Consider the following 22,518-nt stretch of genomic DNA (forward strand, 5'->3'; position numbering starts at 1 on the left):
TGGTGCAATCTCAGGTTACTGCAAACTTTGTCTTCTGGATTCAAGCAATTCTCCTGTCTCAGCCTCCCGAGTAGCTGGGATTACAGGTGCCTGCCACCACACCTGGCTAGTTTTTTTTTTATTTTTAGGAGAGACAGATTTTTGCCGTTATTGACCAGGCTGGTCTCTAACTCCTGGCGTCAAGTGATCCACCCACCTCAGCCACCCAAAGTGCTGGGACTACAGGTGCACCTGGTCTGTTTCCTTATCCTTAAAATGAAATTAGGCTGGATAATATTTAAATTCTCTTCTGACCTAAGCTTAGAAAAAAATTGCATAATGTGAGAGAAAAATAGGAAATGAAGGCTGGGCACAGTGGCTCATGCCTGTAATCCCAGCACTTTTGGAGGATGAGGCAGGCGGATCATGAGGTCAGGAGTTCGAGACCAGCCTGGCCAACATGATGAAACCCCGTCTCTACCAAAAATATACATAATTAGCTGGGTATGGTGGCACACATCTGTAATCCCAGCTACTCAGGAACCTGAGACAGGGAGAATTGCTTGAACCCAGGAGGCGAAGGTTGCAGTGACCTGAGATTGCACCACTGCACTCTAGCATGGGCAACAGAGCAAGACTCCATCTCAAAAAACAAATAAATAGGAGCAAAAAGATAAGGAAACAGGCCCACAAAGATTAAAAGGATGTATACATGGCCGGGCGCAGTGGCTCACACCTGTAATCCCAGCACTTTGGTAGGCCGAGGCAGGAGGATCACGAGGTCGAGAGATCGAGACCATCCTGGCCAACATGGTAAAACCCCATCTCTTAAAAAAAAAAAAAAGAATGTATACATGTGCTCGGCTATTAAGAACACAGATAGCTGGACACAGTGGCTCCTGCCTGGCTGAGGCAGGAGAATTGCTTGAACCTGGGAGGCGGAGGTTGCAGTGAGCCAAGATTGTGCCACTGCACTCCAGCCTGGGCAACTGAGTGAGACTTCATCCCAGTAAAAAAAAAAAGAAAAATAGGAAGTATATCATACATTTTCATATCTATCAATCTTTTTTTTTCTAGACTGCTCAGCAGGATCATATCTGTCAATCTATCCACCAATCTTCCATCCATTTACTCTATAAATATTTTCTGTGTGCAAGGCACCATGCAAGCTACAGAAACAATGTCCAAGGTATCGCCCTACTTTCAAGGATGTTATGGAAATCTTTCTACCAGAGTGTGTGGAGGTGGGGAGAGGGGAGAACTGGGGAGAATTCCTTGAAGGGGACTTTACTAGCCAGTGCTAGAGGAAGCTGCTAATCAATCAATTAATGAATTAATTAACAATCCGCAAATGGCAGTCAGTGGGGAAGTGTGGCTTAGCTTCCAAATGCTAATTACTGGCCCCTTTATGGAGCCGAGACAGTTAGGGCAAATCATTGTAGGATCCCAGATGAGCTGGCACACAGACATTAGGAGACTGCGCTTCTCCTTTGTACCAGCGTGCTTGCCAGCTTGCATCTAGTGAGATTCATTAGAAGTTTGAGAAGTGCAAGTTAGGGCCATCAAATATTAACATTCATGTCACTGGTAATCTGTGAGCGTACTGAGAGAGCCCACAGCGATGTTAGGGTGTGGTTGCGTGGACGGGGATCTGGAGTTTTGTTTTCCACTCGTTTCCAGTGAAGGTTTCTTAGTGGCTGCTCTGCGGCTCTGGATCCTCACCAAACTGACCCCTGCCACTGAATGTCCCTTGCCTCTGTGAGGTCATGCATTCATGTCTCTCATCCCTTTCATGCTTCCCAGAAACTGTAATGTCATGAAGGCACGTGTGTCATACACCTACAATTGGAATCCCGGCTGTGGGTCTCCAGGAAACTTCCTGGCTCAGTGTTCCAGGTTGTTCCTCCGTCATTCTCATGACCTCATGACCTCGGATGCCCCATCAACAGAAACTCCCATAACTAAATGCTCCATGGAGGTGATGCTAATAATGGACAGGTTAGTTTGCTTTTCTTTCTTTTCTTTTCCTTCCTTCTCCCCCTTCCCCTCCCCCTTCCCTTCTTTCCTCTCGCTCTTGCCGCCCAGGCTGGAGTGCAATGGCACGATCGCGGCTCACTGCAACCTCTGCCTCCTGGATTCAAGTGATCCTTCTGCCTCAGCCTCCCGAGTAACTGAGATTACAGGCATATGCTACCATGCCTGGCTAATTTTTGTATTTTTATTAGAGACAGGGTTTCACCATGTTGGCCAGGCTGGCCTTGAACACCTGATCTCAGGTGATTCTCCCACCTAGGCCTCCCAAAGTGCTAGGATTACAGGTGTGAGCCACCACACCCGGCTTCAGTATCATGGATTTACATGAAAAGAAATATATAGTATTAGAACTCTGGGACTTGGAGATGTGCTAGGTAAGAATTCTCAGGTACAGATGAATTGTCTCAGACATAGAACTCTCACAATGCACTGCTTGGAAGACGCCCAACCCCTTAGGTATCTCCCTCCCACCTGCTATTTTCTGAGAGATGACAAGACCTGCTCAACTAGACCCAGTAGACTAATGTGACCATTTCAGCTCTATCACACCAGTAGGTATTTGTCACATGTGAGGTTTCCCATCACTCTCTGGGTGCCTTTCTTCAGTTAAATTTCCATGTTATCAACCAGGTCGCCCTTACCAAGAAGTGTGAATTCAGGGCCGGGCACAGTGGCTCACACCTGTAATCCCAGCACTTTGGGAGGCTGAGACAGGCGGATCACTTGAGGTCAGGAATTCGACACCAGCCTGGCCAGCATGGTGAAACCCTGTCTCTGCTAAAAATACAAACATTCGCTAGGCGTGGTGGCAGGTGCCTATAATCCCAGCTACTTGGGACGCTAAGGCAGGAAAATTGCTTGAACCCAGGAGGCGGAGGTTGCAGTGAGCCGAGATCGCACCACTGCACTCCAGGGCATAGAGTGAGATTCTGTCTCAAAAGGAAAAAAAAAAAAATACAGCCAAGTGCAGTGGCTTATGCTTGTAATCCCAGCACTTTGGGAGGCTGAGGTGGGGGGATAACCTGAGGTCAGGAGTTCAAGACCAGCCTGACCAACGTGATGAAACCCTGTCTCTATTAAAAATACAAAATTAGCTGGGCGTGGTGGCACATGCCTGTAATCCCAACTACTTGAGAGGCTGATGCAGAAGAATCACTTGAACCCGGGAGGTGGAGGTTGGAGTGAGCCGAGATCGTGCCATTGCACTCCAGCCTGGGTGACAAGAATGAAACTCCGTCTCAAAAAAAAAAAACACTGGAGACAATAAGTCTTAAATTTTGGCTTAAGGTGTTTTCAGAGAACTGGGGAGTTTCTGACTCTACTGAATGGGAATCTCCAACAATGGCAGCATGGCTGCCCGGTCTGTGCAGCTCTGGGTCCTGCCTACTGTTTACAACCTGTAACAGGCTGTGCACTGTTATTCCGTCAACATTAGCACTCCCATCAGGAAGACTCCGCGGGGTCCTATGGCTTGGACGGGGCCATGCAGAGAGGTCTGGGACCTAGAGCTTGCTGTATCCCCGACCCACAAAGCGCCCCTTGCAGTCAAACTGCCCCCTTTCTATCTAATGAAGCTTGAAGACCCCATAATAGGCTCACAAGACTGTCACAGGTGAGGAGGAGCCAGCTGTCCTCATGCTAAGCTCTCACCCACCTCCAAGCAGGTGAGCAGATTCCAGGCTGTCTCTTTTTTTTTTTTTAAGACAGGGTTTCACCATGTTGGTCAGGCTGGTCTTGAACTCCCGACCTCAGGTGGTCTGCCCGCCTTGGCCTCCAAAGTGTTTGGACTACAGGCGTGAGCCACCACGCCCAGCCTCCAGGCTGTCTCTTACTGAGCTGGTGTTCTTACTTGCCCCCAGAGTCTAACTAACAGAATTGCCTCTTCAGGCTCCTGTTGTAACATCAGTTCTGCTGTCAACACAGAACAAAACAAAACTGGCTGGGCATGGTGGCTCATGCCCATAATCCCAGCACTTTGGGCGGCCAAGGTAGATGGATTACTTGAAGCCAGGAGTTGGAGGCCAGCCTGGCCAAGTTGGTGAAATCCCATCTCTACTAAAAATACAAAAATTAGGCCGGGTGCAGTGGCTCACACCTGTAATCCCAGCTACTCGGGAGGCTGAGGCAGGAGAATCGCTTGAAGCCAGGAGGTGGAAGTTTCAGTGAGCTGAGATCACACCGTTACACTCCAGCCTGGCAGACGAGAACAAGACTGAGTCTTAAAAAAAAAAATTAGCCGAATGTGGTGGCGTGTGCCTGTAATCCCAGCTACTTGGGAGGCTGAGACAGGAGAATCGCTTGAACCCAGGAGGCAGAGGTTGGAGTGAGCCGAGATGGCGCCCCTGCACTCCAGCCTGGGCACACAGTGAGACTCTGTGTCAAAACAAAAAAAGAACACAGCCAAACCCAGCCTGCGCCCTCACCACTGTCACCTCCCTCCTTGGCCCTCCTGGTTTGCATTAGTGACAGTGGTGGAGGGTGCAGAAGAACAATTGGCTCCAGTGAGAAACACACCAACCAAAAGTACACGCAGGCCTACGAGGCTGTCACTGTGCTGTCCCGCCTGGCCCACGCCGCGGCATCCTGTCTGCTGTCTACTTTCCTCTGCATCTTCAACTAAGCCAGGGCATTTGTTACTCTACTCCTGGACAAAACTTCTGTTTGTTCCTTGTCCCCTGTGGCAAGCCTGCCTGCACATGCCTGGGAGGGATTTCTCTTCCCAGGAGCAAATAAGCTTGTCCCTGAGCAGTTTCTGGATTTGTTTTTGGAGACTTTAGGGAAGATAAACATGAAAATTTTGATACAAATTTGACGACTTGGGAGTTGTGATAATGAACGTGGCTGTGAACATTGCTTCCAGTTCTGGAAGGCCCTGTGTGGCTGTGGCTCTCAGCGGGCTTGTGGGACTGGCATGGGGACCTAGCTGCTCTCAACGAGGTCCCCAGGCCAGAATTGCTTTGAAGCTGTCTTTCAAGATGTTTCTTGGTCTTTAGTATACATCTGAAGATCCACATAAATGCTTGCTTGAGTGCTGTTTAAAAGGGAAAAAACCTTGGAAATACCCTAAATTTTGTCTGCAGCAGGAGAAACTCTGAACTGATCATGATACACCTACAGACAGGAAATCTAGGTGTTAGGTAGATGTCAGAGAGTTGGAGAACTCAGTTTCGAAAGAGTTTGTGTCAAAAGCAAGATGGCTCAAGGACGTCACTTTAACAGCTGCATCTTAAATGAAAGTTGCCAGGTGGGAAAAAAAAAAAACAGCTGCATCATATTTGAGTATATAGATATATAGGACTGTAACTTCTTTATCCAATTTCCTAAAGTTGTCTTCAGTTATATTTGCTATTATAAATAACTTGATGGTCTTTTTTAATATAAAATTTTCTGTTGCTTAAAACTTTCCTTAAAATAGATTCCTAGAAGGGGAATTTCTAGATCAAAGGTTATGGATTTTAAGGATTTCCAAAGTGCTTTTCACATTTGTGCTGATTTACCCCTCCTACCGTGTATGAAAATTGAATTCTACTCTCCCAGACATTAGTATCATTAATTAGAATGCCTAAATGCTGTTTCATATTGTTTTAGCGTGCATTTCTGGATTAGCACTTCGGTTGACCATTTGCATGTTATTTATATTTCATTTTTGGTTTTTTGAGACACGGTCTCGCTCTGTCACCCAGGCTGGAGTTCAGTGACACAATCATGATTCACTGCAGCCTTGACCTCCTATGCTTAAGCAATTCTGCCTCAGCCTCTCAAGTAGCTAGGACTACAGGTGTGTACCACCATGCCCAGCTAGTCTTTATATTTTTTGTACAGACAGGGTTTCACCATGTTTGCTGGTGTTGACCTCCTAGGCTCAAGTGATCCTCCCACCTCAGCCTCTCAAAGGGCTGGCCTTACAGCCACCATGCTCGGCCCAGCTGACCATTTTCAATGATTTTTAAAGTTACTTGTGTACTTTCTGGGAATTACGTGTTTACACACTGGGCCAATTTTTCTATTGAATTTTAGTGTTTTTCCTATTACTTTATACAAACTGTTAACTAGGGCAGTTCATGGTACTGCATGCACACTGCCTACCTACAGCGCTGGCCTTTGGGACCCCTTTACTTCAGTAATAACGAATGTCCTCTGCCTTGTGCCAAAGAATTCTTCTGCTAATTCCAAAGTAAAGAGCTTTGTCTTATCCAGGCAAAAGGAGACATCCTATGCAGATTGTTTGTATATAACAAGAGTGTGTTTTTAAAACCATGTAAATAACTCAAATTACAATTCATTTAAAATATGATCTTCTTGCATAGCTCATTAAGTGAAACCTGAAGGAATTAATAGCTTAGATTTATTTATTTGTTCACTTATTTTGAGACAGACTCTCTCTCTGTTGCTCAGGCTGGAGTGCAGTGGTGCATTCTCGGCTCATTGCAACCTCCCCCTCCTGGGTTCAGGGGATTCTTGTGCCTCAGCCTCCCAAGCTGGGACTACAGATACTAACCACCACATCCAGCTAACTTTTTTTGTATTTTTAGTAGAGGCAGGATTTTGCCATGTTAGTAAGGCTGGTCTCAAACTCCTGGCCTCAAGTGATTTGCCCACCTCAGCCTCCCAAAGTGTTGGGATTACAAGCATGAGCTACTGCACCTGGCCAACTTAGATTTATGTGTATGCAGTGAGTAACCAATCTATTTTATTTAGGCCATGACATTGTAAGTGATTTATTGTCTTTGGAAAGTGACAGTCCCAAAGCTGCTATATCAATAATTTTGTTAGATTTGATAGCAGTGGAATATGTTGAGGATATTTGTTTGTGGTAAACCACCAAAAGGGAGGGCAAGTAGTAGCCTGGACTGAAGGTCCCGAGTGAGCACGTGTGCGCCGCTACACACATGGACGTTCATCTAGGGTCCCAGCAGCCGCTCCAAGGTACTGGGATAGATCAGAGGTTTAAACTGACCTCCAAGAAAAACCTTGTTACTAAGAGGCGACTTTTAAAACAAAAAATAATGTGGCTTTGTTAGACACTGATTCAAAAGACATAAAACCGATTAAAAAATTTTTTTTTTATTGGAGACGGAGTTTCACTCCTGTCGCCCAGGCTAGAGTGCAATGGCACAATATCGGCTCACTGCAACCTCTGCCTCCTGGGTTCAAGCGATTCACCTGTCTCAGCCCCCCGAGTAGCTGGTTTCACAGACATGCGCCACCATGTCCGGCTAATTTTGTATTTTTTAGTAGAGACAGGGTTTCTCCATGTTGGTCAGGTTGGTCTCGAACTCCCGATCTCATGCCCAGCCGAAATTTTATAAATAATAACACAATAACATTAAAACACATGAAACACTTGGGATAAATCTTCCAAAGGATGAACAAAGGACATACACTGAAAACTAACAGAACATTGCTGCAAGAAATCAAATGCCTAAATAAATTGAGAAATGTATATTTTTTACTCAGTTTTTTATTTTTTACTTTTTTTTTTTTTTTTTTTTTTGTAGACACGGGTCTTATTGTGTTGCCCAGGCTGGTTGTTGGAAACGGGTTTATAACAGTGGGAAAAATCCACACCGAGACAATGGATGACTCAGCAAAGCCAGTTTACTTCCTGCAGGAAGGGTGCAACTCGCCAGCAGTCTTGCCACGAGAACACACATGAACAAAGGAGGCAGGGACATTTATAACTTTCATAACCTGATGCAATTGCCCTACTGCTGTGTCCAGTTTCCATTGGCCGGAACGGGACCTCACATTCTATGCTTGACCCGATTGGCTAAAAACTTGGAAATTTCCTGAACAGATAAGGGGAAAGAAGATGAGGAATAAGACAAGGAAGAAGAGGAAGCTAGTCAGGAGAAGGTCAGGAGGGTTTCCAAATAAGGAATGGCACGCACCAGGGTTTGGAGCTTGCCCAGTTCTGTTCAGACATGCCGGAGTGTGTCAAGGTAGCTGATTTAAGACATAGCTGATTTAGAGAATATATACACGTGGGTATATGTTTATGCTAATAGCGGATAATGGCCATAGAAGATTGTAACTCCTTTTGACAGAATCACTCTCTGTCACCCAGGCTGGAGTGCAGTGGCACAATCTCAGCTCACTGCAACCTCTGCCTCCCAGGTTCAAGCAATTCTCCTGCCTCAGCCTTCTGAGTAGCTGGGATTACAGGCGCCCACCACCATGCCTGGCTAATTTTTTGTATTTTTAGTAGAGACAAGGTTTCACCATGTTGGCCAGGCTGGTCTCAAACTCCTGATCTCTTGATCCGCACGCCTCAGCCTCCCAAAGTGCTGGGATTACAGATGTGAACCACTGCATCCAGCCTACAGCTCCTGATAATGTAGTCTAAGATATAAACTTTGAAGAAGAACTTCCCATCTCTCACACTGGTCTCTAACTCCTGGCCTCCAGGGATCCTCCTGCCTCAGCTTCCCAAAGTGCTGGGATTACAGGTGTGGGCCACCATGCCCAGACAAGAAATACATTTATTAATCAATTAGAAGACTTGATGGCCAGGCACAGTGGCTCACACCTGTAATCCTAGCGCTTTGGGAGGCCAATGCAGGTGGGTCACTATCACTCGAGGTCAGGAGGTCATGACCAGCCTGGCCAATATGGTGAAACACCATCTTTACTAAAAATACAAAAATTAGTTAGGTGTGGTGGCTTGTGCCTGTAATCCCAGCTACTTGGGAGGCTGAGGCAGGAGAATCGCTTGAACCCAGGAGGTGGTGGTTACAGTGAGCTGAGATTGTGCCACTGCATTTCAGTCTGGGCAACAGAGCAAGACTCAGCCTCAAAACAAACAAACAAACAAAAAAAAGGACTGGACATGGTGGCCCATGCCTATAATCCCAGCACCTTGGGAGGCTGAGGTGGGTGGATCACCTGAGGTCAGGAGTTTTAACACCAGCCTGGTCAACATGGTGAAACCCCGTCTCTTCTAAAAATACAAAAAAATTAGCTGGGTGTGGTGGTAGATTCCTTTAGTCCCAGCTAGTTAGGGAGGCTGAGGCAGGAGAATCACTTGAATTTAGGAGGCAGAGGTTACAATGAGCTGAGATTGTGCCATTGTACTCCAGCCTGGGCGATGAGAGTGAAACTGTGTCTCAAAGAAAAAAAAAAGACTCAATATTGCTAGATCCCACACAATCTCACTTAAATTTTCAGCAGGTTTTTTTGTAGAAATTGACAAGCTGATTTTAAAATTCATATGGAAATGCAAAGGACCTGACTTCAAGATTTATTACAAAGCTTCAGTAATCAAAGTAATGTGATAGTAGTATAAAAACAAACAGAATAATAGAACAGAATAAAAGTGTAGCAATAGATCCATACATATATGTGAACCTCAATTGATTTTCAGGAGATATGCAAAGGCAGCCAAGGGAAAGAATCATCTTTTCAACGATGGTGCTGTAATGCTTGGATATCCACATTCAAAAAGTTATTTGAGGCTGGGCGCAGTGGCTTATGCCTATAATCTCCACACTTTGGGAGGCCAAGGTAGGCAGATTGAGCTCAGGAGTTTGAGACCAGCCAGGGCAACATAGCCAAACCCTATCTCTAATTTTAAAAATATATATATTTAATAATTTAGATCCCTGCCTCACATCATATATAAAAATTAACTCTAAATGTTAAACCTAAAACTATAAAAGTTCTAGAAGAAAAATCTATTGATCCTAAATCAAAGATTTCTTAGACAGAAAACCAAAACTATAATCCATAAATGAAAAAAGAATTATAAACTGTACTTCAGAAAAGTTAACAATTTTTGACTTTCAAATGGCATATTAGAGAATGAGGGCCAAGCATGGTGGCTCACACTTGTAATCCCAGCACTACGGGAGGCCGAGGCAGATGGATCATCTGAGCTCAGAAATTCAAGACCAGCCTGGGCAACATGGTAAACATGTTAAATCTCAACCTTTACAAAAAATACAAAAAATTAGCCAGGCGTGGTGGCGCATGCCTGTGGTCCCAAGTACTCAGGAGGCTGAGGTGGGAGGATTGCTTAACTCCAAGGGGTGGAGGTTGCAGTGAGCTAAAATCATGCCACTGCACTCCAGTCTAGGTGACAGAGCAAGACTCTGTCTCAATAATTAATAGTGATTTTTAATAATTATTAATACTCTCAATAATTACTAGTAATACATAAATATGAAAATAAACGACCTAATTTTTTTTTAAAAGGTGCAAGATTTGGACAGACACTTCACCAAAGAACATAGGTGGATGGCAAATAGCACATGAAAAAATGTTCAAGTCATTGGCCATTAGGGAAACGCAAATTAAAACCACAATGAGATACCACCATACATTTATTAGAATGGCTAAACGACTGATTGCATCAGGCATTAATGAGGCTAATAGAGAACTGGAATTCTCATACACTGCTGTTGGCAATGTAAAATAAAACAACCACTTTGGAAGTCAGTTGGGTGGGTTTTTTTAAGTTAAACATACACTGAGTAGATGTGCCATCAACCCAAGAGAAATGAAAACATGTCCATACAAAGACCTGTGTACAAATATTCATAGCCACGCTCCTCAAAATTGCCAAAATTTGGAAACAACCCAAATGTCCTTCAACAGTTGATGGGTAAACTAGTACATTCCTACAGTGAAGTTCAGGCAACAGCATGGATTAATTTCAAAATAACTGTGTTATGCGGGAAAAAAAACAGATGTAAGAGAATCTATATTGTATGGTTCTATTTATACAAACTCCTAGCAAATACCAACTCATCTATAAGAGCCTGTGGGGACATGGCTGAGAGCGTGGTGATGGGAGGGGGAGGGAAAAGGCAGGAGGGATGGATTACGAAAGGCCACAAGGAAACTTTTGGGAGTGATGAACGTGTTCATTTTCTTGGTGGTGTCCACAGTTTCATGAGTATATGCATATGTAAAAATTTATCCAATTGTACCCTTAAGTATGTGTGATTTATCATCCATTAATTGTACCTCAGTAAAGCCATTTTTATATAAAACCTGCTGGAATGGTAGGGTTCTGAGCAATTTCAGTTGCCGTTTCAACCTATGCACCGTCTGGGGGTCTTGCTTTGGAATTTTAACCTGAATGTAAGTTGACAGCCCTATACCAATGCCATGACTATTTCCCACCTTTGAGACTAAATTCACGCTACTCCCCCAACCCCTGCCCCCAGGCATGAAGTATTCTTGGTGTGATTCTCCAGCACAGGGTACTTCCGCTTCCGTGGAAGGTCTGAGCACAGGCTCTGCTCCCATATGGGCCTTTCACTGGATGGATGTATTTAGCGGACATTGCTCGTGGGGCACAGTAACTCTCCTGAGCATTTGTCTACAGAGAACAATCTTCCTTGATCGAGGAAGGATGTTTTTCCATCAAGAGTGTAAGTCAATTTCAGGGAGTCCCTGAGGAGGCTGCCACCACTGTCCAAATGGAGATTGCTGGGGAGACTTGTGGGTGCAGCAGCAGGATGAGGCTCAAGTCCCAAGCCTGGGAGGCCTCCTGGATTCCCCACGCTGGGACCAGTTGGCAACGGTGAAGAATGGGCTCAGCTGGGTTGTTTTAACAAATGGGCTCTTCAAAATAAAATCAGTCCAGAATATTTGCACCGTCCCCAGGATAAAAGAGCGGCGCCACTCTTACTTCCTTTTCACATGTACCTGTCAGGCTGAATTGTTCTTTTTCAGTTTTATCTCCTTTTATATATATTTTGACACCTAGCTCATGTTTCCGCATGTAAATTTTATGTACATTTTAACCCCTAGTACATGTAACCCATGTACATGTTTCCCCCTAGTGAAAAGGGGGCAAGTGAGCTGACACCCACAGTCTATCCCCGGAATTACGTTTCTTCCTCCTCCCTGACCCCCGTGCACATCCACGTACAATGTGAAGAGGCAGAGAGCAGCCTAATCACCGTTCCAGTTGTCTGGGACATTCATGAACAGGAAAAAGCACACAAAACAGATACCCAAGGGGCTATGCTAGATTTTAAAGAAATCAGTGAGGCTAGATTTGAATGTCCAAAATGGAGTGAATGGCTGGGTGCAGCGGCTCACACCTGTAAACCCAGCACTTTGGGAGGCCAAGGTGGGCACATCATTTGAGGTCAGGAGTTCCAGACCCTCCTGGCCAACATGGTGAAACACCCATCTCAACAAAAAAATACAAAAAATTAGCCAGGCCTGGTTGTACATGCCTGTAGTCCCAGCTACTCAGGAGGCTGCGGCAGGAGGATCACTTGAGCCCAGGAGGTCAAGGATGTAATGAGCTGTGATTATGCCACTGCACTCCAGTCTGGGCCACAGAGTGAGACTGTCTCAAAAAAAAAAAAAAAAATTGAAAATGAAGACAGAGACATTGGGCATTGTTACCTGAGATGGTGAAGTTAGATCACTGGAAAGAGTGGGGCTGGATGGTCTTCATTAGCAGCTAGCAAGTCCCTTACGATCAAGGGGCTTCTTCCCGGGAGGGATGGTGGCAGCGTGAAGCTGTTGGAGCAGTGCTTTCTCTACCAGCTCTACGCAGGAACAGAGAGTCTGGGAACCTCGCAAACGGCCTCCCTGGCGAACAGGCTTCATATCCCAAGGATGACCAGGGTCCTGGAGAGGAGCCAAAACAAAATTGCCAGCACACCTCATCAATCACAGCAATAATAAGAGCAGCATTTACTGAGCACATGCTACAGGCCAGATGTGATGCCAAATCCTGCAAAGACGTCTTTGACCTAATCTTAACTGTCTATGGAGTGGGCATTGGTGGAAGGACATTGCCAGCTCTGTTCCTGAATGAAGAACAAGACACCCAAGAATGGTCCTTTGGGTTTTTTTAACTCTGATTCCAGAGAAATTAAGGAAAATAACCTGGCCTGGGCATATAATAATAATATGACACATTTTTTTAGAGTGTTGCAGGCACTTAAAGGCAAATAAACATCTTCTCGCCCTGACATGTAGACTGGCTTGGCTTTCTGACCTGCCTGAGGCTCTCAAAATCTTAGTTTGTCTTCTTACCTTCTGGATTCAGAGGTATAGACTGTTGCCTCGGCCTCTTCAAACCAAAAATCATAGGCACAGATGTGTAATTACACATCCCAAATTAATTCAGTCAACAAACACATATCGAGGCCGGGCGCAATGGCTCAAGCCTGTGATCCCAGCACTTTGGGAGGCTGAGATGGGTGGATCACTTGAGGTCAGGAGTTCGACACCAGCCTGGCCAACATGGTGACACCCTATCTCTATTAAAAAAAAAAAAAAAAAACACACACATATTGAGGGCTTACTTTAATTCAAACCTATCCATGCCTGGCACTGGAGTTAAAAATAAGAACAGCCCTCTAGGCTGCAAGGACTAGAAAAGACACGAAAATAAGCATATAAGTGGCATGCAGTAGGGCGAGGGGTAGAGGTATGCAGAAAGTGGGTTAATAAGGTCGGAGCAAAACCGCCTTTGCAAAATTATGAGAGAGAAATCTGACATAGTCAACGCCATCTTGCTTCTGACTTCCAAGCGTCCTTGGTCATTCCGAGGCCTGAGCCAGGCTAACTTTGGGAGAAATTTTGTTTATAGCTTAACCTTGAAGCAAGAGTGCTAATAGGCCCTTCCTAAAACTAATCCCTTCCCCATTCTGGGCTGCTGGAACTGGCTTTGTAAGACTAGTGAAAGGCCATAAGATAGACATAGTTTCCTTTTTTAAAAAAATTTCTATTTAATTTTTTTTTTTTTTTTGAGACAAGTTATGGCTCTGTTGCTGGGGCTGGAGCGCAGTAGCACAATCACAGTTCACTGCAGACTTGACCTCCCTGGGCTCAAGTGATCCTCCCACCTCAGCCTCCTAGTAGCTGGGACTACAGGTGTGCCCCGCCATGCCTAGCTAATTTTTTGACATTTTGTAAAGATGGGATCTTGTTGTCTTTAAACTGATCTTGAACTGCTGACCTGAAGTGATCTCCTGCCTTGACCTCCCAAAGTGTTGGGATTACAGGCACAGGTCATCCAGCCCGGCCAGGTAGGTGTTTCTATAATCGCCTAATGCTCAGGGATTATGCAGCCAGATAACATCACTACTGTAAACCTAAGGTTGGTTTGTTGAATATTTTTCAGACTGACCCCACTTGGACTTGGGAGTCATGACTTACGTAGTCCTGTGTCCCTATGCAGAGGCAGACTCAGCACGAAGGACTATTTTCCACACCCCTGTGATTCCATCACCAACCAATCAGCAGCAACCATTCCCTAGTCCCCTGCCCAACAAATTGCCCATAAAAGCCCTAAGGTTAGAGCCTTCAGGGGAGAGTCATTTGAATGACACAGCTCCAGCTCCCTCATAGTGTGACCAGCTTTGATTAAACTTAGGAGACTGGGACTCTCATGTTGCCCAGGCTGGTCTCCAACACCTGAGTTCAAGCAGTCCTCCCACCTTGGCCTCCCCATCACACCCTCCCTGCTGGGATGACAGGTGTGAGCCATAGTGCCAGACCTCCAATTAAAATCTCTCTGCAGCATTGGCTGGGTGTGGTGGCTCACGCCTGTAATCCAAGCACTTTGGAGGCCAAGGTGGGCGGATCACGTGAGGTCGGGAGTTCAAGACCAGCCTGACCAACATGGTGAAACCCCGTCTTTAAAAAAAAAAAAACAAAAAATCTCTCTGCAGCAGTGCCACAGTCTGGTCTCAGGGCATTGGTTTAGTCTTTACAGCGGTCAGGAAGAACCCATAAGGTGATGGCAGGAGCAGCTTTCTGAAGAACTGGAAAATCCTGGAGGTTAAGGATTTCTTAGCCAGGCTTTCTGCTGGTGGTTTGGGAGGGGCGGTTGGGAGAGGGGCTTCAGCATAGTGGTGAAGAGCCGCAGGCTCACAGTCTGGTTATCAGGAGAACACACAGGAAGCAGGGAGCATGGCAATGTGGCTGCGAGCTGGCTGCAGCCCCTGCGTGCTGGGCCTCCAACGTCTGTGCAGAAGTGCTCTTTTCCTTTATCGGCAGGAGAAACCCAAGAAAAGCAAGGAAGAGCTTTAGGCAGATTCTCACTTTCAAGTGATCACTCTATTGGTTGTAAGAAAGACAAACTGGAGGGTCACAGAGGAGGTGGGGACAGCCTAAGAACCCCTTAGAATTTTGGGTGTTTGGCTGGGTGTGATGGCTCACGCCTGTAATCCCAGCACTGAAGTCAGAAGTTCCAGACCAGCTGGCCAACATGGTAAAACCCCGTCTCTGCTAAATATGCAAAAATTAGCTGGGCATGGTGGCACGCACCTCCCAGCTACTTGGGAGGCTGAGGAAAGAAAATCACTTGAATCCAGGAGGCCAAGGTTGCAGCGAGCCGAGATTGCACCAATGCACTCCAGCCTGCAGAGCAAGACTCTGTCTCAAAAAAAAAAAACCAAAAACATCTGGGTGCGGTGACTCATGCCTGTAATCCCAGCACTTTAGGAGGCGAAGGCGAGTGGATCATGAGGTCAAGAGATCAAGACCACCCCAGCCAACATGGTGAAACCCCATCCCTACTGAAAATACAAAAATCAGCTGGGCATGCACCTGTAGTTTCAGTTACTCAGGAGGCTGAGGCAGGAGAATCGCTTGAACCCGGGAGGCGGGGGTTTCAGTGAGCTGAGATAGCACCACTGCACTCCAGCCTGGGCGACAGAGCGAGACTCTATCTCAAAAAAAAAATTACAGGTGTTCGGGGTGAGAGGCTGGGTGCTCAGCCCCCAGGCCCACTTGCAAATGTGTCTCTGACATCCCTCCAGATCACTTTCCTCACAAGCCTCCTGGCTCTAGCTGTTCAGACCCTCCCAACAATACAAGGGCATATGGTAAACACTTGCAAATGCTTTTGAATAGTTCAGTGAATGGAATAATTAATTGATTAATCACTCTGCTGAGTAAATTGCAGCTGAACAGAAGTACAGTTCTCTTTTTCTTTTCTTTCTTTCTTTCTTTTTAAACAGGGTCTCTCTGTTGCCCCGGCTGGAGTGCTGTAGCAAGATGTCAACTGACTGCAACCTCCGCCTCCCAGGTTCAAGTGAGTCTCAAGCCTCAGCCTCCCAAGTGGCTGGGATTACAGGTGTGCACCACCATTCCCAGATAATTTTTGTGTTTTTTTGTAGAGACAGGGTCTTGCCATGTTGGCCAGGCTGGTCTTGAACTCCTGGCCTCAGGTGATCCACCTGCCTCAGCCTTCCAAAGCACTGGGATTACAGGTGTGAGCCTCTTTTTATTTTATTTCTGTTGGAGCAGGAGTTGGGGGGGAGACGCTGAGAGTCTGTTTCAGGTTATTGTGACTGATACTAGACATTGATAAAAGAGGTTGGTCCTGGGCTTCACAGAGGTGTGGCAGGGATTTGCTCTCTCTATTGGAAGGAGCCACAAAGACTTGCCCGGGGCAGCATGACCCAGCCTGTAAGAGGCTGAAGCCTGGGAGGTGCATTTAAACCCCCCAGGGCAGATGTGGGTGGGTGGTCCGAGGATGATTCTGGAGACAACGGTGGTGCTTAGGGGTCTAAGACTATTTTTCAATGTGGCCTCAGGTGACAGTGAATCATATAACCATTAAGTGAGGCCCAGAGGTTGATGTGCCCCAGGTCACACAGCAGGTCACACAGCTGGTTAGTGAGGGGAAGCCCAGACTCTGGGGTCCAAGGTAAAAAGACTTTTCATCGACCAAGAGACAAGCTTTCCAGCTTAGTGAAAGCGGCTCTGAGTGATAAAAAACGACAGGACCCCGTTTGCACTTTCTCCCGTGAACCAGTCCCCGAGGCAGAGCGAGCACAGCTGCGGCTGCAGTCGGGCGCCTGGACCTTCCACTGCCTTCCTGCTCGAACAGGGTTTACTGCGGTTCTGCTCTCCCACTGTGTTAATTACAGGCACTCTGGAAAGTTCCTGCGGGCAGAAGACCTAATGGACAAAGCGAAGCCACCCACACCCAGCGCCTTTGTGAGCCTTCGCCTGGCCTCTGCTGTCTTTCCATGGCTTCTGCTGTTACATCTCTGAGATAACATGAACAAACATGCTACTTTTACAGACAAGGAAACTGAGGCCTAAGTAAGTAAATGACCGGGCCATGGTCACTTGCCATAATGGCCAGCAAGGACCAGATCACAGCACCTTGGGGTGAGAAGACATGGGATTAGGTTTGACCTTCTTCCTAATGCAGGAATGCCTAAGTCCAGCAAGGACCAAATTATGGCTGCTCCCCTTGGGAGTGCTGGTTGGGAAGGTTCCTGTCTCAGCCAGGGTCTGTGGTAGGGATGGAGTGGGTAGACGGGGCTCAGTCCCCCCTTGTCAGGTCAAACATGCCATGATCTCTCCACCTTCAACACAGACAAAAAAAAAGTTAAAGCTACCCCTCTCCCACACACAAAAAAATACATATGACAGCATTTGTTCTCAACATAATTTTTCTGTGGCTTTGCAAAAATTATATTTACCAGGAGGTGGAGGTTGCAGTGAGCTGAGATCATGCCACTGCATTCCAGCCTGGGTAACAGAGTAAGACTCCGTCTCAAGTAAAAATAAATAAATACAATTAAAAAAAAAAAAAACTAAAAAAGGCTGGGTAAGGTGGCTCATGCCTGTAATCCTAGCACTGTGGGAGGCTGAGGCAGGCGAAGCACCTGAGGTCAGGAGTTCAAGATCAGCCTGGCCAACATGGTGAAACCCCATCTCTACTAAAACTACAAAACTTAGCTGGACTTTGTGGTGGGCATCTGTAATCCCAGCTACTCAGGAGGCTGAGGCAGGAGAATCACTTGGACCCAGGAGGTGGAGGTTGCAGTGAGCCGAGATTATGCCACAGCACTCCAGCCTGGGTAACAGAGAGACATTCTCACTCAAAGAAAAAAAATTAGAAAATAAAAATAATATTTAGTAAACACAGAGGAGATTCAATAGATTATTGGAAAGAGAGTTTAGTAACAATCAGAGAAAATTGCTTGAACCATAACATAGCAAATGAAAAATACATTGACTTTCTCATGACTTTTGTTCGACGGAAGAGTATTTAAAGCAACATTGCTCCAGTTGTGAGGCTCTTCAAATACATTTTACAATCAACACAACTTTAATCAAAACAGCTTTAAACAGTCCATAGAGAGTCACACAAGAAAAAAATGTAGAATACACACCTGGAAAAAAAAATTGTCTTTTTTATTCCAAGCCCCTCATTAAAATTTCCTTGGAAAGACACACTAAAGTTTTTAGCAAGCAGCAGGTGGTAAAGAGAAGTTAATTGTGCATTAGCCACATTAGTAATTTAAGAAGTAGAAAATGTCACTTATGTACTGTTTATTTCAAAATGTTTCCTTTAGGCCATGGGTGGTGGCTCACCCCTGTAATCCCAGCACTTTGGGAAGCCTAGAAGGGTGGATCACCTGAGGTCAGGAGTTCAAGGCCAGCCTGGCTAACATGGTGAAACCCCATCTCTACTAAAAATACAAATTAACTGGACATGGTGGTGTGTGCATGTAATCCCGGCTACCCCAGCTACTCAGGAGGCTGAGGCAGGAGAATCAATTGAACTTGGGAGGTGGAGGTTGCAGTGAGCCAAGATCACACCCACTGCACTCCAGCCTGGGCAACAGAGCAAGACTCTATCTCAAAAAAATAAAAAATAAAAATAAAATGCTTCCTTTAGTGTCTTATTTTAATGACAGTAGAAAAGATTCATAATTTTATATATGTTCATTCAAAGTTTACCTCCTCCCCCTCCTAATTTTAGCTCTAGTTTTTTTATTTTTGTTTTTGTTTTTGAGACAGAGTCTTGCTCTGTCACCCAGTCTGGAGTTCAGTGGTGCGATCCCGGCTCACTGCAACCTCTGCCTCTCGGGTTCAAGTGATTCTCCTGCCTCATCCTCCCGAGTAGCTGGGATTACAGGCATCGCCACCATGCCCAGCATCTCTGGATTTCTTTTGTTTGTTTGCTTTTTGAGTTGAGATCCTTGCTCTGTCACCCAGGCTGGAGTGCACTGATGCATTCATAGCTCACTACAACCTCAAACTCCCGAACTCAAGTCATCCTCCTGCCTCAGCCTCCTGATTAGTGGGGACTACAGTCCTGATTAGCAGGGACCACTGCAAGCTGGAGACCTTATGGAAGGGATATTCTGCAAGATGAGGACAACTGATTATCAGAAGGAATGAGAACATTGTTAAAACGCATGCGCTCAGGCTGGGCGCGGTGGCTCACACCTATAATCCCAGCACTTTGGGAGGCTGAGGCAGGCAAATCACAAGGTCAAGAGATCAAGACCATCCTGGCCAACATGGTGAAACCCTGTCTCAAGATTAAAAAAAACAAAAACCTGGCGCTCTGAATGTAGAGACTCCCCCCAAACAGGCTTTGTGTGAGCAATAGGGCTGTTTATTCACCTGGGTGCAGGTGGGCTGAGGCCGAAAAGGGCGGTGGGATAGGAGTTGGTTTTATAGGTTTGGGGTGGGCAGTGGAAAGTTACAAAAGTTAAATTTAGGGAGGTTTTTTGCAAGCTGGCAAGTGGGTTTGCAAGCTGGGAGGGGGTCGCAGGGTGTGGCATCAAGACTGGCCCAGGTCAGTTACAAAGTCCAGTGGCCTTGTCAATTGAGGCGGGAATAAGAAATAGTAGAAGGTGTCTCAGAGTTAAGCGGGGGCTCTGCTGGGGTTGATCACGTCTTCCTCTTTCTTATTTTTTTTTTAAATATGGAAGGCTTCACCAATTTGCGTGTCATCCTTGCACAGGGGCCATGCTAATCTTCTCTGTATTGTTCCAGTTTTAGTATATGTGCTGCCGAAACGAGCACCATTTCTTCCTCTTTCTAGGATCTTATGGCCATTTCAGGTTTTCTAATTCCAGAAGCCCTCCAGAGGTGTACCTGCGATTCACGGGGTCGCCATGCCATCCACGGCGCGGTCAGGCCTTACAAACATGATCCTGCTCCTCCAGGTAACAGGAATGTTTCCAGGAGGCAATGGAAGGATTAAAGTAATACTTCAGGAAATTTTAATCTGGCCTTGGTCTGTAGAATGGACGTAATGGGGAGGAGGAAGGTGGGAGGTGGGCACATCAGTATTGAGGGAGGTGGCTTTTCTACAACTAAGAGACAATAGGTCACCGGAGTGGGAAAGATGGGCTTTGAGACCAAGTCGAGTGAGTCCCAGCCCCAGCTGAGCCCCTTGCTAATCACATGACTTTGAATAAATTACTTAACCTTGTGCTTTGGTTTTCTGCTTCATAAAATATGGATATGAAAGTCTACAGCCCATCTCGTCGGGTTTCTGTGAGAATTAGAAAATGTGTGTTAAAAGCCTTAGCACCGTACTTGGAACGTGGTAAACTCCCAAATAAACCAGAGCTTTTTATTATCGCTGTTGCATCATTTGTGACACTACATAAAACCTAAGAAAAGTCTTTTAATGTCGTTAACAGCAATAACAAAACGTTCCCAAAAGGCACCCACCTACAATCTATTTTTTTCTTTTTTCTTTTCTTTTGAGACACAGTCTCACTCTGTTGCCAAGCACCAGGCTGGAGTGCAGTGGCACAATCTTGGCTCACTGCAACCTCTGCCTCCTGGGTTCAAGCAGTTCTCCTGCCTCAGCCTCCCGAGTAGCTGGAACTACAGGCGCACACCACCACGCCCAGCTAATTTTTGTATTTTTAGTAGAGACGGGGTTTCACCATGTTGGCCAGGATGGTCTCGATCTCTCGACCTTGTGATCCGCCCGCCTTGGCCTCCCAAAGTGCTGGGATCACAGGTGTGAGCCACCGCACCCAGCCTCAATCTATTTTTTTCTTAGCAGCGACTTAAAAGAATCAATTGAGGCTGGGCACGCAGTGACTCACAAATCCCAGCACTTTGGGAGGTGGAGGCAGGCTGGTCAGGAGTTCGAGACCAGCCTGGCCAACATGGTGAAACCCCATCTCTACTAAAAATACAAAAATTAGCTGGGCGTAGTGGCGGGTGCCTGTGAGTCTGAGGCAGGAGAATCACTTGAACCCAGGAGGTGGAGGTTGCAGTGAGCCGACACTGTGTCACTATACTCCAACCTGGCCGACAGAGTGAGAATCTGTCTCAAAGAAAAAGAATCAACTGGCCTTGGTCTTGGTCTCGAGCTGGTCGTTGCTGACTACAGTGGGTGAAGCTTCTGAAAGAGGAAAAGCAGGATCTCGAATTAAGCACCAACGCTTCTACCCCCAACAACTCAGTCCTCCCCGCCTCTGCAAGTCTGTCCTGGAAAACACTGAACCAGCCAGAGCAGCTCCCTGCAGCGGCTGAAGACCAGCCGACCTGAAACAGAGGGTCCCTGAAGCCAGAGTCAGGCCCGGAACCCCAGCTGCTGCCTGAGTGTCCCAGCAGCTCCCAGGGGAATCTTGTTCAGCTGTGCCAGCTAGGAAAACTCAACAGGAGGGGTGGGTTTTCAAGTCTGGGAAGGAGAAGGATGAAATCATTGGTTTCACAAACATGTGAGTGTTTTATGTCCATTCTCTTCCTGAATCTTAGCGCCATGGATGGATACATCAGAGTCAGCTACATCAAATATAGATCAGATATTGTAATCAGCACCTCAATGAATATTCCCAAAGCCGAAAAACAATCATTTCTAATTCCATCCATAGGACAATTTTATACTTGCAGGCCAAGCTGTCTAACCCACAGCCTTCAGGCTGCAGGCACGCTCTGAATTCAGCCCAACACAAATTCATAAACTTTCTTAAAACATTATGAGATTTTTTTGTGATTGTTTTTCTTTTGTAGCTCATAAGCTATCGTTAGTGTTCGTGTATTTTATATGTGGCCCAAGACAGTCTTCTTCCAGTGTGGCCTGGGGAAGCCAAAAGATTGGATACCCTGGTAACTAGGCATTCAGATAAAAACAAAAAAATCAGCAAGAATCCAAATATTAAGTCAGTTAAACCTGAATATCAAGACATTTAGGAACCTAAACCCCAAATCACAGTAATGTTTATAGGGTAAATATTCCCCCAAAGTGATTAGAATTTGTTTACTTATTTTTAAAAATACGTTAGAAGCCAGATGCATTGGCTCACTCCTGTAATCCCAACACTTAGCGAAGCAGAGATGGGAGGACCTGCCTGAGCAATGTAGCAAGACCCCATTCTCCACAAAAATGAAAACCACCACCATCTGATCAGAAATGCCTGAGGAACAAATGGAAGAGCTGGCAGACCCATGGTCGAGAGGAGGATGCCCCAGAGAAGAGAAAAACGCGGGCCTGGTCACCTGAGGGTTTGGTTATGCGGTTTGACTCAAAGCTATCTGTAAGCAGTCACTTGGTACTGGTTCAAGTCTAAGAGAATCCCAGAACCCAGATAAAAGGATGTGGCATCTTTGTGGAAGGTTTTCTCCAATCATTGTTGGTGGATGCCCGGCACTGACTGATCTAGGACTATAAAAAGAGCTGTGGTGGCCGGGCACGGTGGCTCACACCTGTAATCCCAGCTACCCAGGAGGCTGAGGCAAGAGAATCACTTGAACCTGGGAGGCGGAACTTGCAGTGAGCCAAGATTGCACCACTCC

General features: G+C 46.1%; 1 long non-coding RNA gene and 1 other non-coding gene across 2 annotated transcripts; one reads left to right on the forward strand and one right to left on the reverse strand.

The window, feature by feature from the left end:
* The first annotated feature begins 1,791 nt into the window (after positions 1–1,791).
* LOC135271579 (uncharacterized) lies at positions 1,792–19,862 on the forward strand. Its single transcript, XR_010339710.1, has 4 exons — positions 1,792–1,977; positions 15,957–16,030; positions 16,872–17,049; positions 19,799–19,862. It is a non-coding gene; the product is annotated as an uncharacterized LOC135271579 (long non-coding RNA).
* LOC135274268 (U6 spliceosomal RNA) lies at positions 19,673–19,779 on the reverse strand. Its single transcript, XR_010342109.1, has one exon. It is a non-coding gene; the product is annotated as a U6 spliceosomal RNA (small nuclear RNA).
* Positions 19,863–22,518: the final 2,656 nt, after the last annotated feature.

Source organism: Aotus nancymaae, unplaced genomic scaffold (assembly GCF_030222135.1).
Source record: "Aotus nancymaae isolate 86718 unplaced genomic scaffold, 86718_ANA_hifiasm-v0.15.2.pri h1tg000002l, whole genome shotgun sequence".
NCBI classification, from domain to species: Eukaryota; Metazoa; Chordata; class Mammalia; order Primates; family Aotidae; genus Aotus; species Aotus nancymaae.